The following is a 16,550-nucleotide window of genomic DNA, read 5'->3' as shown; positions in this document are numbered from 1 at the left end:
GTTCTGCAGTGAAGCAGGGATGTCTGATTCCTCCCCTGGCTCTGACCTGCTCAGTTGTGACCTCTTCACGAGAACCATAAACTCCCCTTTATTGCTCCAGGAGATGCCTTTCTCCTTCCCTGGACCAGTGACCTCAGCTATTCCTTTCTGCCCATTCCCCTACTCCTGCAAGTCCTGCACAAGATTCACTGGGACCGAAGGATGGTCATACTAATAGCTCCCTGTTGGCCTTGCCAGTATTGGTTCAGAGACTTCCTCCACCTCTCTGCTTGCCCCCCAATCTGCTTCCGCACTCATCTGGATCTCCTCACGCAGGCTTAGGGATGACTGGCACCGCAACCTGAGCCCACTCCACCTCACGGTTTAGTATTTGGATGGAGCTCACGCGTAGCCAGGGCATGCTCCACCCCAATGCGTGAGATCATCACGCACATCAGGAGGCTGTCTACCAGGGCCTGCTATCACGCAAAATGGAAACGATTCACCACCTGGGCTCATCGCCACCATTACCCGTTGGACTCCATAACCATTCCTATTCTCCTTGACTACCTTCTCCAACTCAAACTCTCGGGCCTCACCCACAATTCCATATGGGTCCACCTGGCGGCACTCAGTGCCTCCCTCCCTCCAGTGGACAGTTGCTCTGTCTTCACTCACCAGACCACCATTTGTATCTTCAAAGGTCTGCTAGTGCTCAAACCTACCCCTTCCTGCGACCTTAACATCGCTCTCTCTGCCTGCCAAGCAACCCCTCACGATGTTCTCTCTCTCCCAGCTCTCAATGAAGATGATGATCTTGATAGCTGACAGGTTGGCATGACGTGTTTGCAAATTGGTGGCTATGATAGCTGACCTCCCCCAACACCATCGTCCACAAGGATAAGGTCTCCTTACACCTGCACCCCAAATTCATCTCTAATGTGGTGTCCTCATTCCACCTCCTGGCCTTCTATCCCAAACCTCATGCCTCCTGCAGAGACAGCACTTCGCACTCTCTCAACATCCACTGTGCACCAGCCTTCTATCAGCAACGCACCCATGCCTTTCGCACTTCACCCAGGTTCTTCATTGCCATTGCTGAACATTGCAAGGGACAAGCCCTCTCCTTGCAGCGCATCTCCAAATGGATCTCCTGTTGCATTTACAAATGCAACACACACTCTAAGATACTTCCTCCTCCTGGGGTTACAGCTCACTCTACACGGGCACATTCTTCCACGTTGGCCTGCCTCGCAGAGCTCTGTCTACATCTTTATCTCTCACTACGCCACTGCCCCGGCTGCAGATGCGCCCATTAGCCACGCTGTCTTGCAGACTATAACTTCTTGCAAGTCCTCACACCCACCTCCATGCTGATCACTGCTTGCTATTCACCCACATTTGGAATCCATATAGGGATTCCAAAGAAGAGGGGGTTACCTGTAACTAGAGATTCTTTGAGATGTGTGGTCTCTATTTGGATTCCAATACCCGCCCTCCATCCCCCCTCTGCTACGGATCACACTGCTTAGTGGTAAGAGGGATACTGGGCAGTGTCAACCCCGTATAGCCTCGGCTGCAGACATGAAGAAGACGTACATGCAGGTCACTGGTACAAAATTGTTCCAGCTTCGCACACCCATATTTTGGAAACCAAATAGGGACCACACATCTCAAAGAACCTCGTTACAGGTAAGTAACCTCCTCTTATCTGTGCATGAGGCTAACATAACTGACTTTGAAACTTCAATGTTGAACATTAATAACATATACATGGGCCAAGTGTTTGTCCACAAATGAATGAAATATCTGGGCACCTCCGGAGTATTCAACAACAATGTTAATAATAAACTCTCATTTTCTTCCTTCCCAGCCTACAGAAAAAATAGCTTTATTCATCTCTCAGGGTTTTTTTTGTGTAGAATGTATTGAATTGAAGCTAAGTTAAAGAAATAAATTTTGCAATTAGTTCTGTAGATGGTGAGGCTTGAGCTTGTTCTTACTACTTTACTTCAGCAGTGAGTTCCATAAGCTAAACCCAGATGCTGTGGAATTTCTTTCTCCCATTGGTTGACATTTTTCGAATGGAACCCAAGTGTCATAGGAAGTCATGGTTGCAGAGCGCAAGACAATCTCTCAGGTGTGCAAGGACAATCCCATGGGTATCAGAGACTCTGAACTAGACTCTGATCAACAAAGAACCAATGCAGGGAGCAGAGTACAGGGTGGGTGATCTATGCTATTAAGTAGATGAGCTGTTGCTTTTCGTACTAATTGGAGATTTTTCAGGCTATCTAGCTTCATAATGGGCCAGATCCTTAGGGGTGTTGAACACTGCTTGTTGTACCCAAAGAGAATGTGGGTACATAGGTAGATTTCTGCCACTTTTCCACCTTTCTGATCCAGAGGACAACTGGGGCTTGTTCAAAAGAGAAAATAGAGCAGCCTCAGAACCCTACAAACCATTTTGGTAACCCAGGATTGCCAAAGATTAATGCACTTTGGCAATATTCCTTATGCTAGGGTGAGAGCCAGGTGCAGTTGGCAAAGAGCCACCTATTATGCCAGCTTACCGTCCCCTTACTGCCTCTCCAACAATGCAAAGCGATGGAGCCAGACAAAGGCTCAGGCCCAATGAGTTGCAATATTCAAACATAGAGATCACAGACCTGGTCTGTGACTGACACAATGGGGCACTATCTTCTTGTCAGTTGTGGGTGGAAGTGGACATTTTTTGCCTTCACAGCTATTTGACTATCCAGAAGTACTGAACAGTCCAAAAGGACCCCACAGCTGCAGACCAAGTAACAATCATATGACAGATGCCCTTGATAATCGGGTTTGTTACAGAGAAAGAGAATTCTTCATAGCATCTCACCAGCTTCCCCTCCATCTTGCCAGTTCAGCATTAGCCAGCTGTTCTACATGCATGTGTTAATTTTGGCTGGACATTGAGAATGCTGGGTGATGTGCTGTTTACTTTGGACATAAAAGAGCTTTAGAGTTGGGTGTTGTCTGAGCTTCAAACCATGTTTAACCAACTCTTCCAGTGACTTTACTTAGATGTTGAATAATATGGGGGAAAAAACTGATCCATTTGGTTCGTAGTATGGATGAGCTATCTTCTATTGTTACTCTGTTGCACTATTCTCACTTATAAGGCCCTAAGTAATTGCTGGACTGAAAAGACAGTAAGTCCCTGTCCAATACATGTCTTAAATATTCAGCCCCATCTCTCTGTCATTCTCTGTTCTAAATAAAATACTGCTTTGTTTTTGTAACCAATCAATACTATTTTACTTCGGTGGCTGTTCCTGACAAATTATTCTATGTTTGCTACACTGTAGGAAATAATTAGTTTTGGTTGATTCTGTTAATTGCTTATATCTTTTGCAGTATTAGGATTGTGACTCACCACACGCACACACCAGATTCTAAATTTAGCCTCAACAACTTGAACAGTTTATCCTTTATAAACTATTCCCTGGTTTAGCAAGGAAGAATCCAGCAAGAGCTTTTCGCCGGTATTCAGTACTTTTATGTTCATATCAATACCCAATAAATATACCAAGGGAGGGGTTAAAGAATGTAAGGTATGACAGGTCAAATAGGCTATTGGAGTAGGGTTAAATGAAAAGGGGTGATATTGGTTCAATCTCAATAGGTTAAAGAACTGATTTTTTGTGGCATATCCAATCTTGTTTTGAGGTTTCTTCCCCATCAGTAGTTTTTCATATAATTCCTCTTTTTGTGATCTTATCGCAGCGGTGTCCAATATGTTCACCACTAGCCGTATGTGGCTGATAGGCTATTGAATTGTGGCTAATGCATGTGGCTTCTTTATAATGTGGTTAATAAGAAAAATTCAAAACCACAAGTGTGGCTAGCAGTGTGGCTAGCATTGAATTTCTATTGGACACTGCTGCCTTATGGTGTATTGTGTGACGGGGCCTACAGAATTGAAATTTTAAATAAACCACACACTACTTTAACAGGCTCTTCAGTTTTCTTATATCATCTGTATGAACTGCATTGTCATGTTGCAGCAATACAGTGTAAAGATAACATCATTCTACTCATCATAGTGTCACTAAGAATGTATTGTCCTTCATGACTTTCTCATATTGACAATGCAGATCCTGCTTTAAATCTCCTAGTGTGTGTAAGTGGTCACTTATGCCCTTCCCCTCTTTTAGTGAATAACAGTGTGTGTCAGCTTATGAACAGAGGTCACTTTGCACACTGGGTGTAGCTCCGAAAATGAGCCAGGGTGGATGGGATATGGGCAGAGGGGAACAGCTTCAGGAACTGTTAGGGAACCACTCCCAGCTAGTTAAAAAATTATTTCCATGTGAGCTAAAGCTCTTAGTGGAAACAGAGTTCAGTATTATCTAGCCACATATGGAAAGATTCTTTTACTCAGAATATTTTTTTTTAATGCAGTGGCTATTCTAAAAAGCAAAAAGGAAGCCCTGATGAGCTCAACCTAATTCCTTTAATGCTCTTATAACTCTGCTCTGTTTTACAGCAGTGCTAGTTTCTGAACTGTAGGAACAAATCAAAGGTTATGGCTGTAGTTGTACATCTACTGCATTCTTCTAGTATGCTTTGAGCGATCATGGTTGGTAAAAGGCTTTTGCCTTTAGCATAAACACCGTGTGTGTGTGTATTTTATGCTCAAGATTCCTTTTATGTACATATTTACAGTAGTCTAATGCTTTCACTTCCTGTAAGCTTCCCCTTTCATACACACACACACAGTATCTTACTGAATTTTTTTTTAAATAAGCTGGAGGGAGAGACAAAAGAACAAAAAGGTAAAGGACTGGGAAGGGAAAGGCAAGGAGGACTGTCCCAGGATACAATCATGGCTGGGAAGACTTAGAGTTCTGTCCATGGGCATGCCCCTGCATGCCTTGCTGAGTCACAAGGTTTATCCCTTGCCTTCTCTCAACGGATCAATTGTGTAGCTGATGGTCCTTAATGGGCCATCAAGCAGGCTAGGCCAGGGGGTCTCAAACTGGGGGTCAGGACCCCTCAGGGGGTCGTGAGGTTATTACATGGGGGGGGGGTCACGAGCTGTCAGCCTCCACCCCGAACCCGACTTTGCCTCCAGCGTTTATAATGGTGTTAAATATGTAAAGAAGTGTTTTTAATTTAAAAGGGGGGTTGCACACAGAGGCTTGCTATGTAAAAGGGGTCACCAGTACAAAAGTTTGAGAACCACTGGGCTATGCAATGCTGAGACTGTCTTGGGGTGTCACCCAGAAGCATAGCACAAGTTTTGAAATAGAGACATACATACATATCTGTAACCCATAATACAAAGGTGATACAAACATATAAACAAGATTATCATATCTGGCAAATTATAACAATTTTGCAGATACCTTGCATGGCATATCTGGCACAACTCATTGCAATTTTACAATATTTGATATTCATAATATGCTCAAGTGTCCCCCAGATTCCATACAGCGTTACAGGCAGCATGTGGGGAAAATTATAACAGCAGGGTTGGGTTTGTTTTTTCCCCCTCCAAGCTCTGGGTGTAAAACTCTTCTGCTAACTGGAATCAGCCTTCAAGGTATTTTGTCTTGTGGCAGAAAACCTTCTAAAGATCCATAGTGGAAATATAACAGGCTTATATAATCCAGTTTAATTTTATAATGTAGTGTTCACTCTCAAGCTACAACAGGGTGAAGATCTTAACTGTTACTAAAAGAAGGGGGTGTAGGTGTGGACAGTAGGACATTGTCAGAATTTTCTGATGGTCTTGGTCTCAGAAATTTTACCAAAGGGTTCTGAATGGGACAGGCTATTGGGAGTATTTTAAGAAAGGCAAATTGGCCGAGAGATATGGGAAAGAATGGTGTCATGGTCTTCTGTGGTAGGAACTGGAAGTGAGATACTGGGAAAAGGAAATCCATTTAGTAGGATTTTGTGACACAGGTTGAAAGGTAGTAGGCAGTGGTTAAGGGGCAGGAGTGAGTCCAAGAGGGAGGTCATGAGGTTGAGACTAAAATTAATCAAGGCTAAATTTTATGAAATGGCTGCTTCTAATACTTCCCACCAAATCTGCATGCATGCATGTCCACTGCACCTGTAGACCCAGCATTTACCTTCACAAAACAACCAACTGCACATATACCTTTTTGTATGTTCAGTTACCCTTTTTGGATGTACAAATGTGAGTGTTGAGGATATGTTTTTTATTGGCACAACATAGGCAACTAGTTTTGAAAGTATGGCCGTGACTGTGATTCTAGGATGACCTAAAGGGTTAGGAAAGGAAAAGACTTAGTATTTTCCTTTCAATCTCTGTTTATGTTTTTAATTAAAATTGGATGGTGAAAGTTGTTGAGCACAATCCTATAATGGTGTATCACTTATGAATTATCTCAGCTCAATACTGAAATCAGAAAACTGTGGGTAGAAAATCAAATCTCACCTTTTAGTTACCCTTTGGTGCTTTATGTCAATTAGAGGAAATATAAATAATCCTCCCTTGTTGCCATGAATGTGGTTTCCTTACACTATGCTCTCCACACTAGTAGGAGCATAGTTTGGTTCTGTGAATTCAGTCAGATACAAACTTCAGTAAAATACAGGGTTTTACATGTCTAAAGCTTTGGTGGAAATGATATTGATTTTTCCTGTTTTTTTAAAAAAGGGTTCACCTTTGCTCTACATGGTTGTTTTACATAGTTCCTCCAGGTTTGTGCAGTTTAAATGTTTTTATCTTGTGAGAACGTGTTTTTAAAAAATCAGAATGAGCAAAATACTGTTAGATTTGCTTTTGGCATTTGTGTTTTGTATAAACTTTATGCAGCTGTTCAAACTGCTGTGATGAAGCCATAATTTCAAAGATGAGACACACACACCAGGAGGCTATAGGTAGGGGAAACTATGTGGATTACTTATGTCCATTTCATCACTGGGAATCCTGATGGAGTTCATCCCTGAACAGAAGGGCTTAATGCATGCAGAAGCTTAACTGTTAGGACAGCATAGCCTATACTATGGAACTTCCACAGTGTGCTCATGCTAAAACTTCCCAGTGGTCAAATCATGGCTGCCCTAGGTTTAACACTTCAAATCCAGATTCTGAGCTACCATCAACACTCGGGTCCCTCTGTCTAGTATTCAAATTAGGCTGTAACTGCTTCAGAGAGCCTGCCACTCAAGAAGTGTAATTCAGTTCTCATGTTATCTGCTGCTTCTTATGGAAAGTCCACTACCCAGAGAAATATTCCCTCTCTAACAAATTAGAGTAAAGGGCAATTGTCTACAGCCAAAGTGTCTTGAAAGGAGAGGAAACAGCAAATATAATTATGGCAAAGAGCCTTCCTTTAAGAGACTTCATTAGTTGTACTGATTTTCAGATGGGGGGTGGGGTGAATGCAGATAATTAAGAGCTATAAACACAGTAAGTAAGCCCTGGGTTGTATGTGTGTGTTTGCTGTTTGTTTTTAAATAAAGTGTCACATTCTGAACCAAACATATTCACTCACATTTTGTCACAGTACCGTTGATACCTAGCTTTGCTGTGAATGGAGAAAACGTAACTATCTAATTTGCATATTGAAATATGGCCCTGTAAAGATTTCATTACACTATCCCTGATTTTTATGGACCTTATCCCTAAAATTATTAGAGTGAAGGTGATACGAGCTTCTGGGCTGTTTTGTTTACAGTAGTTTGCATGAGTTTTGAAGGGAGGAGATGAGATCAAAGAAAAACAGCAGTGAAGAAATACACGTATTTGGGGAAAATAGCAGATTTCTTAGCAGAAAGATTTTCTAAATGGCCATGAATGTTCCAACAGGCAGCCCACTGCAGCATTGGAATGAAAGTGAATGTAGAGGTTTCTCAGGCTGATGATAGGGTCAACATATTCCATTTTCCTGTTGATGTCAGTATTTTCCAGCATGGGGGAATGCAAATTGCATAGCATATGAGGCACTCAGATGGGAAGGATTTCATCTCATGGAATGGAAAGAGAAAACTCTCACTGTGAGATGCGGGGATATATATTATTAATCACATTTTCTAGCAAAATTAATGTATTTGCTTATAGGATCTCTCTCTTCCCCAGTTCTCCTCTACATGATCTTGTAAATACGGAGAGAGCAACACTGCAGAATGGGTCGTGTAATGAAAATTTGCTGTTGCCATGGCACAGGAGTTCTGATTTTATATCCTAAGACATTATTTATTAGTTTTCATTTGCATCTCGCTGGCTCTCTAAACAGCTACATCAATCATTATGAGTCAAACAATTAAAAATGCTGTATTATTAAGAAGAAATTAAAAGACGTAATCAGCTTAACACAATTCCAGCTCAAAACCCTTTCTTTGGCAGCTCATATAGAAACACATTTACATGCTGTTAACATCCCAAATTGGCTTAGATTAAAATATATCAGGGCAGGACTGAACCAGAAGCAAATCAGTGGGGGGGAGGGGAGGACTGTTTTCTTTCACGATGAACTGCGTGGATTTCCATCAGTATTTGTCATTAACACTTCAAAGAAAAAACCCACTCCCAAAACTAAAACTTCAAATTAAAAACCCACTAAACTAGTAGCTACACTCTCCTAAGTAGCTCTCTCTGACTTGTCTGAAATACTTATGTTGCCAGACTTGCTCTTTTTCCATCTGCAGTATTCTGATAAGTCAGTGTGTGATTCTTTTATTCTCGATTTTAGTGGATGGATGTAACACTTTATAGAAGTGATAGGGCTGACTTGATGTCGGCACAAAAGGGACATATGCTGTGCATCTTTGCCTACTTTGTAACTCCCAGGCTGATGTTCAACAGACTCCGCTATTCCTGTGTTGGATTTCTCTGGAGTACAGGGTGCAAAAGATATCAGACCAGACTGTGGTGGTTTTGTGAAGCAGACAAGGGGACGAGGGCAGATATGTCTCTGATATGACCATCAAACCCATTTTAACTTTGATTAGACACAGTGTTTACCGCAACTCCTACATTCAGAAATGCCTAGAACTGTGAGAAAGTTTGGATCCTGATGTGTCCTGTTCCTTTAATGGGCCTGAACTACAATTCCAGATCCAAGCTGAGGGAAAGTTTGGATCTGGATCAAGGCTGTGTGTTTTCATCCCATCTGTTTGTGATGGATTTCAACCCAGGTCACCAGAGATGGAAGACTAAGACACATCCCAGTAAGGACTAGGAAGTGGAACACGCCTTAAAGCAGGGGTGAGAAGAGGCGGGGCAGGAGTGGAGCAGGGGCGGGGCTATGGGGAAGGGGTGGAGTGGGCGGGAGCAGGGGAGCTGGCCAGGGGATCAGGCTGGCTGCTGGAGCAGCAGGCAGCTGCGTAGGGCACCAGGAAATTTGGGGCAATTCGGTGCCCCAAATTTCCTGGTGCCCTGCGCAGCTGCGGAGTTTGCATATGGGTAAGGACAATTCACATTTTACAGTGTGCTTGAGAGATTGCTTGGTACTGTATGGTGCAATTCTATTTTTCTAGCCCTGGATACCCCCCTCAGCAGGGCCAGTTTGCATACTTGATGTATTATTATTTTTCTAGCCTGCAGCAATCTGAGGGCTGAGGTTGTTTGGCTGGTATAGTTTATATTTTGTTGAGCCTGCGGTACCTCATGTGGGGCAAGGGAACAAGGAAAAGCTTTTTCATCTCTAATGTTTATTGTAGTTGTGTTTTTCTAACCTCCTGCATCCTTCATAGGGGATGTGGAAGGAGGGGAAATAACGTTAGTGGTGTAGTTTCTACTTTTCTGCTTTATAAGTCCTGTGTCTTACCTGCAAGATACATGTGTGTGTTCCGCTAACCATTACAAATATATTCATGTGAGTGCTTCATGTTCTTCATTGAGCCCATGGCTAGGGGGGAAAAAAACCTGTCCGGAGGTGCTGAGTTCCATTTCACTAGAGCGCAAACACTGTACCCATACCTTTAGCTTATTTTGTGAGCATGCACAATAAATCCACGTTTATCTTCTGGGGCCCACCACTAAATCACCTACGTTGATACTTTTGCACCTTTGACATGCTGGCACCATGTGGTGCCCAAAATGGGTTGTTAATCATAAGTTCAAGAAAATGTTTTCACCACTTCCAGCTTCAAAGCAGTGACATTTACATAAAAGATTGTAGCTGGGCCAAGTAAGTGGAGTTAAACATCAAAATACGTGTGTACAGCACTGACCCATGTGGTCAGCATTTGATAAATAACAGTATCACAGAAAGCCTTCAGTGAGAAGAATCATAACTATGCTGTAGAACAGTGGCTCTCAACCTTTCCAGACTACTGTGCCCCTTTCAAGAGTCTGATTTGTCTTGTGTACCCCAAGTTTCACCTCACTTAAAAACTACTTGCTTACAAAATCAGATCTAAAGATCAGATCAAAAGTGTCACAGCACACTATTACAGAAATTGCTGACTTTCTCATTTTTACCATATAATTAGAAATAAATTAATTAGAATATAAATATTGTACTTACATTTCAGGTATAGTATATCGAGCAGTATGTACAAGTCATTGTCCGTATGAAATTTTAGTTAGTACGGACTTCGCGAGTTCTTTTTATGTAACCTGTTGTAAAACTAGGCAAGTATCTAGATGAGTTGATGTACTCCCTGGAAGACCTCTGCGTACCCCCAGAGGAAGACCTCTGAGAACCACTGCAGTAGAGAATAGTAGTAATATTGTTATCCCATGAAGAATTAAAGCAGAGAGTCTCCAAACTTTTCCATCTGTGGACCACTTTTTTTAAGAGATCCTCCAATGGGCGCCTCCCAATACCTCAGTTTCCTTCCCCTCTCAAAATCTTTTGTTCTGCAGATGGATTTGTGGACTACCGGTGATCCAGGGTCCATACTTTTAGAAGCACTGGTCTAGAAATAGGAAAACTTATTATCAGATTGACAATATTTTTTAATAAGCACTATGAGTAGGATTCACATCGCAACACTCTCTATATTAATTTGGTCTGCCAACACTGTTACTATAGATTTTGAGAAAATGAATGTCTATCTGAAGCAACTAATCTATTCAATGCTTCCCGCACGCTCTTCCCTTCCTACCTATCAAAGAAATCTTAGGAGATCTGGTACTGTACCTTGCAATTCCGTTTTCATGTCATGACTCCATCTCCTCAAGAAGAGCTAAAATTAGATATGGATAGAAAAAGCAAATATTAACAACAAACCTGGATACCTTGGAGAGGATTTGATCTGACATCAGTGCAGGTGAAAAATATCACATTTGCTCTACTGAAAATAATGTGGAGATTTTTAATTGCACTTCTATAGTTCCACTATTTCCCTTCTTGGGTAAAGGGGAAGGGGAAGATTTGGAGACTTTATGTGGAATTTCTGAAGAGATGCTCAAATTTCTTTCCTAGGTTAAATGAGAACAATCAACACTGTCCTTTTACATACTTGCTATTATGATTACTATAATCCATACAAACTATTCTAATTAAAGAACATTTTGAAGTAGTAAATGATTAAGGGAGACAATGCATCCAGGGTTCGTAGAAATAAACAAAGGTCTTAATCTTTCCATGTGTTGCTTTAACAAGGAGAGAGCAAGCACTGGGAACCACTTCCTCTGTGCATATGGCAGGGCACAGTCTTTCTCTCTAGTGCACAGCACACAGACACAATTAGACAGCTATGTACAGCGTTGATACCCACTTGCACTCTAGCCACCTCCTTCTGCATTTTGTATCGTAAGTCATCTGTTCCTCAACAAGTCCTCTGAGGATGGCACAGTTTTTTTTAGGAGCCAACCTATAAATAGTCAAGGGCCAAATATAAGGTTCTAGCTGTGTCCATTTAAATTATACCTTAGAGCAGTGGTTCTCAACCTATTTACCATTGTGGGCCACATACGCAGCTCTGTGTGTTTATGTGGATCGCATCCACACAATATATATGCTACCTGTATGGCCCCATATGTCACATGGGCCAGAGGTGTGTGCTGACTGAGCTGCAAGCAGGCCACTGGTTGAGAACCACTGCCTTAGAGAAACCTAAACGCCAGTTGCAGCCATCAGCCCCCATGGGAGGGCAAATGAAATAAGTCCTTTGCAGCAATAGGAGCATGAATGGATTAGAAAGTCTGTCCTTCAATCAGCAAGTGCATATGTTGTTGTCAGAAGCAGATACAAGCTGAGAGACAACTTTGTTCCTACTCAGAGGAATGGTAAAGTGGACTCCACAGTATGTCCTGCAAGACTTTCTTGGGAAATCTTGCCCTTCTTGAAATGAGTCCTTCCTCAGAGGAGGGCACACTGGGTGGGATTACTGCTTTCCCTTGTTGGGTTGGCCAGGACAGGATTTAGCTCATAACATTTATTATTAGCAAGAACTTTTAATTGTGTCAAACATCAATTTAGCCTTTGAATTTCTCTTAATTTTGCTTTTTTGGCTATCTCTACCAAAAAGTGGTTTAATGTGGTCATAAGAACATAACATAAGGGAAAGACAATGGCACTTTACACGTAGCCTAGTGCAGTGGTTTTCAAACTGCGGGTCGCAATCCAGTACTGGGTCGCGGTAGCTGTGGTCAGCACTGCTGACCGGGCCATTAAAAAAGTCTCGTGGATAGCTAAGGCAGGCTAGTCCCTACCTGTTCTGACACTGTGCTGTGCCCCGGAAGCAGCTAACAGCAGGTCCAGTTCCTAGGCTGGGGGGGAGCCACGGGGAACCACCTCCACCGAGGAGCCGGACCTGCTGCTGTCCGCTTCCGGGGCGCAGCGTGATCCACAGTGCCAGGACAACAAAAATGATTAGGGGTCTAGAGCACATGACTTATGAGGAGAGGCTGAGGGAGCTGGGATTGTTTAGTCTGCAGAAGAGAAGAATGAGGGGGGATTTGATAGCTGCTTTCAACTACCTGAAAGGGGGTTCCAAAGAGGATGGCTCTAGACTGTTCTCAATGGTAGCAGATGACAGAACGAGGAGTAATGGTCTCAAGTTGCAATGGGGGAGGTTTAGATTGGATATTAGGAAAAACTTTTTCACTAAGAGGGTGGTGAAACACTGGAATGCGTTACCTAGGGAGGTGGTAGAATCTCCTTCCTTAGAGGTTTTTAAGGTCAGGCTTGACAAAGCCCTGGCTGGGATGATTTAACTGGGAATTGGTCCTGCTTCGAGCAGGGGGTTGGACTAGATGACCTTCTGGGGTCCCTTCCAACCCTGATATTCTATGATATTCTATGACAGGCAGGAAGCCTGCCTTAGCACCCCCTCTGCACTGGAGCTGCCCAAGGTAATCCCACACCCCAAGCCCACCCCCCAATTGCCTGTCTCAGCCCTGAGCCCCCCCAAACCCAGAGCCCCTTCCTGCAACCCAAACCCCTCATCCCCGGCCCCACCCCAGAGCCTGCCTCCCGACCCCCTGCCCCAGCCCAGAGGCCCCTCCTACACCCTCATTCCTGACCCCACCCTGCAGCCCTCACCCCCGCACCCCAACCCTCTGCCCCAGCCCTGAGCCCCTCCCACACCCCAAACCCCTCATCCCCAGCTCCGTTGGGTCACGGGCATCAACAATTTTCTTCAAGTGGGTTGCCAGAAAAAAAGTTTGAAAACCACTGGCCTAGTGCATGACTAACAGATCATAAGAACAGCCATACTGCGTCAGACCAATGGCCCATCTAGCCCAGTATCCTGGCTTCCGACAGTGGCCAATGCCAGGTGCCCCAGAGGGAATGAACAGAACAGGTAATCATTGAGTGATCCATCCCCTGCTGCCCACTCCCAGCCTCTGTCAAGTTATATCCTACTCCCATCCCGCAAACACAGTAAATAAAAGGATTTAACACAAATAAATATCAACAAGAGTCTTATACTCTCCTTTGGTAAGACCAGCAATGCAGCCAATGGTTAATTATGGCCCTCTTTTTAATTGTCATGCTTTTCCAAGTGATGCATAAACCGGGACATTTCTATAAGATTTGCGGGGGGGGGGGGGATCTGTTTGTTTTTGGAACAGGCAGTGACACCCAAAAACCGTAGTCAGAACTGAGTCCCCATTGGATGCTGCACAAGCACATTTTAAGTTAGTCCCTTATTTTAATGTTTCCTGGTTAACCTAATAGCTATTTGCATATGTTTGACAAGATATTTTCTTATCATACATTATTGAAATATTGTTGCTTGTCCTCCCTTAGACTTCCAGGAAATGTGCCAATCCATGTGTACCTCTTAGGCACAAAGTTTAGGCTGGTGTCTCACTGTTAGCTTGTAATGCTGAAGAACCTAGGGTAACATAAATTTGTTTGGGAAAATATGACTCTTAGGGTATGTCTACACTACGAAATTAGGTCGATTTTATAGAAGTCAATTTTTAGAAATCTATTTTATACAGTCGATTGTGTATATCCCCGCTAAGGGCATTAAGTCGGCGGAGTGTGTCCTCACTACCATGGCTAGCATCGACTTACAGAGCGGTGCACTGTGCATAACTAACCCACAGTTCCCATGGTCTTCGCTGCCCATTGGAATTCTGGGTTAAGCTCCCAATGCCTGATGGGGTAAAACCATTGTCGCGGGTGGTTTCGGGTTGTCGGTCACCCCTCCCTCCATGAAAGCAACGTCAAACAATCGTTTCGCTTCTTTTTTCCTGGGTTACCCGTGCAGACACCATACCATGGCAAGCATGGAGCCCGCTCAGTTCACCGTCACCGCTGCTGTTGTGAGCATTGTAAACACCTCGCGCATTATCCTGGAGTATATACAGAACTGGGCTAAGAGACGCCAGCACAAGGAGGATTTTGATGAGGACATGGACACCGACGTTCCTGAAAGCACAGGCTGTGGCAACTGGGACATCATGGCGGCAGTGGGGCTGGATGATACAGTGGAACGCCAATGCTGGGCCCGGCAAACAAGCACAGACTGGTGGGACCGCATAGTGTTGCAGGTATGGGATGATTCCCAGTGGCTGCGAAACTTTCGCATGCATAAAGCCACTTTCCTTGAACTTTGTGAGTTGCTTTCCCATGCCCTGAATCGCAGGAATACCAAGTTGAGAGCTGCCCTGACAGTTGAGAAGCGAGTGGCGATAGCCCTCTGGAAGCTTGCAATGCCTGACTGCTACCGGTCAGTCGGGAATCAATTTGGAGTGGGCAAGTCTACTGTGGGGGCTGCTGTGATCCAAGTAGCCAGTACAATCATTGATGTTCTGTTATCAAGGGTAGTGACTCTGGGAAATGTGCAGGTCATACTGGATGGCTTTGCTGCAATGGGATTCCCTAACTGTGGTGGGGCGATAGAACACATATCCCCATCTTGGCACCAGACCACCTTGCCAACCAGGCTTCGGTGTGACAGTTGTGTGTTTCTCCTTGATGCAAACTCACCCCCTTTGTTGATTTTAATTCCCTGTAAGCCAGTCACCCTCCCCCCCTTCGAAATAAAGTAACTATTGTTTTGAAACCATGCATTCTTTCTTTATTAATTAAGAGATAGCGGACAAGGTAGCCCGGGTGGGGTGGGGGAGGAGGGAAGGACAAGGCCACATTGTTTATTGTAGCCACACTAAAAATCAAACTGTTTGAATGACAGCCTTCTGTTGCTTGGGCCATCCTCTGGGGTGGAGTGGCTGGGTGCCCGGAGCCTCCCCCACCGCATTCTTGGGCGTCTGGGTGAAGAGGCTATGGAACATGGGGAGGAGGGTAGGCAGTTATACAGTGGATGCAGTGGGGGTCTGTGCTCTTGTTGGCTTTCCTGCAGCTCCAACGGACGCTTCATCATGTCCGTTTGCTCCCCCATTAGCCTCAGCATAACGTCCTGCCTCCGCTCTTCATGCTCGCTTAATTTTTTCCTGTCCTCTGCCACTGAATGCCTCCATGCATTAAGCTGTGCCCTATCAGTGCGGGAGGCTTTTCCTGTGTACCTGTGTGCATCAGAGTTCAAAGCGCTGTCCAGAGCAGTCATAATGGAGCACTCTGTGATAGCTCCCAGAGGCCAATACCGTCGATTTGCATCCACACTACCCCAAATTCAACCCAGCAAGGTCAATTTTAGCACTACTCCCCTTGTCGGGGAGGAGTACAGAAGTCGATTTTAAGAGCCCTTTAGGTCGACCAGGCCTTAGGCACTATATGTCTAGTATGAGTTCTTTTGACAGAATGTTCTGCAGGCAAATTGGGTTTATTAAACTTTTTTATTTCCTCAATAGGTACAGAACAAAATAGCAATGGCACTAGTGTAGGAAGAATTCATGCTATGAGACTTCTAGAATTACTCCCAATCCTCATTTGTTTTACATTCCCATACAAAATGAAAATAACAAAAGAGCCACCTATATTTTGAATAATTTGTTTGGGTTATTCAAAAACCAAATATTTAACTTGAGGAAAAAGTCCCTGTATATAGTAGAGAATTTATAACAAATTCATACCTTGTGTATGAAAATAACAAATTTGATAGCTGCAAAATGAAGACATACTATGATAATTAACAAATTAAATAATGAAAAGCTGTTAATAGCATGGAGAGCAATGTTCAGCAGGGATGCAAAGTGAAGGGAAATCTCCTTGCACAGTTTCCCCTTCACCCTTCACAGCACC

The 16,550-nt window shown here is 43.7% G+C and overlaps 1 long non-coding RNA gene across 1 annotated transcript in view; it reads right to left on the bottom strand.

The window, feature by feature from the left end:
- LOC141982581 (uncharacterized) overlaps positions 1 to 16,550 on the bottom strand; it is a 52,195-nt gene that overhangs the window by 10,769 nt on the left and 24,876 nt on the right. The window contains exons 3-5 of the long non-coding RNA XR_012638129.1: positions 11,668 to 11,763; positions 11,088 to 11,133; positions 10,470 to 10,863 (exon numbers count right to left, since the gene is read on the bottom strand). This is a non-coding gene — a long non-coding RNA (uncharacterized LOC141982581). The remainder of the gene's footprint in view (positions 1 to 10,469; positions 10,864 to 11,087; positions 11,134 to 11,667; positions 11,764 to 16,550) is intronic.

This window comes from Natator depressus, chromosome 2 (genome assembly GCF_965152275.1).
Source record: "Natator depressus isolate rNatDep1 chromosome 2, rNatDep2.hap1, whole genome shotgun sequence".
NCBI classification, from domain to species: domain Eukaryota; kingdom Metazoa; phylum Chordata; order Testudines; family Cheloniidae; genus Natator; species Natator depressus.
The sequence above is the reverse complement of the archived record's forward strand: the minus strand, read 5'-3'. Positions and strand labels throughout refer to the sequence as shown.